This window comes from Onychomys torridus, chromosome 7, assembly GCF_903995425.1.
Source record: "Onychomys torridus chromosome 7, mOncTor1.1, whole genome shotgun sequence".
In the NCBI taxonomy this organism is placed as follows: Eukaryota; Metazoa; Chordata; class Mammalia; order Rodentia; family Cricetidae; genus Onychomys; species Onychomys torridus.
The window spans coordinates 31,931,327-31,932,600 of record NC_050449.1 but is presented as its reverse complement, the minus strand read 5'-3'; the positions used below and the strand labels follow the sequence as shown (position 1 = coordinate 31,932,600).

The 1,274-nt window shown below is 43.2% G+C and overlaps 1 non-coding gene across 1 annotated transcript; it reads left to right on the top strand.

Annotated features, from left to right (window-relative positions):
* Positions 1-416: 416 nt before the first annotated feature.
* Positions 417-607, top strand: LOC118588174. Its single transcript, XR_004945564.1, has one exon. It is a non-coding gene; the product is annotated as a U2 spliceosomal RNA (small nuclear RNA).
* Positions 608-1,274: the final 667 nt, after the last annotated feature.

The following is a 1,274-nucleotide window of genomic DNA, read 5'->3' as shown; positions in this document are numbered from 1 at the left end:
ATTCAAAGAAGAGAAAAACTGCAATTACATGGGACTGACTAGTACCAAATATTTTTAAACTGCTACTTTGGGGGCTAATATGGAAAAGAAGAAGAGCAGAGATTATAAGTAATAAAAATTGGAAGTTCTTTGTGTGGCAGTCCCAGAACTTGGGAGGCAGAGGCAGAAGGCTCACCACAAGTTTACAGTCAGCCTGTTCTACATAACAAGTTCCGGGCTACCTGAAGCTACATAGACAGTCCTTAAAAAGAGTCAAGTGGGGGAAGCAGAGTGTGAGAAGGAAGAAAAGAAAAAGAGCAAGAAGAAGGGGTGGGAAAAGGGGAAGGGAGACCAAGACAGGAGAAGAAATCAAGCAGGCAACAATGAAAACCTTGATGCCAGTGGCTGTAGCAATTAAAGAAAAATCTGTTCTTGGTGTCGCTGCTCAGCCTTTTGGCTAAAATCAAGTATAGTATCTGCTCTCATCATCTTAGTGTCTGATATCTCATCTGTCCAAGCACAGTGTGTTAAACAGATTTTTGGAGCTGGGAGTTGGAATGAGGGGCTTGCTCTGTCCAGTCCACAAATTGACCTGAAATCACAGTATTTCCAGCAGTGTTACATGCCTCAGGGTGGGAGCCCTGAAAACCTTGGACTCGTCAGTAAATCCTCTTATGAAGACAGTTGGCTGAGGAAATGCTGGATAATTCAGCGCTGGATGAATTAAAGAGTGAAGAAGCACATGAAAAATAGTGAAGTCCATGATTGAAGGAGCTGGCACGGCACCCCTCACAGATAAAACAGTGTAAGTAACCTGGGGGGGGGGGGGGAGAAGAATGGTTTCAGGGCAACTCCAGGAGGAAAATAATGCTACATATAGTGACTGATGAGACTGTCTAGAACAGGTCAGAAAACACAATTCCTGTGCATGCCATAGTTCCAAAACTCCTCATCGTCAATACATCCAAGCAGCTAATGAAGTAAGTAGGTCTGAGAAGGCATGACATATACCAGAGGTTACAGACAGCTGCTCACTTGTCATATACTACCATCCCAGTATGAATGACTCAAGCAATAAGAGGAAAGCTTAGTCATATGCCCTATCCCCAACAAAGGAAATCATCTGAAGTAAAGTCATTAGCTTGGAGGGGATAATACTAAAAACTAAATCTCTCCCAAAGACAATGTTAAAAGGAAATAAATACACGGGAGTCTGTGGAGTTCAGTCCTTTCATGGTGGTCAGGTTGATTCCCCACTATGGTGACGGGGAAATCTCAAAACAGTAAGAGTGGGA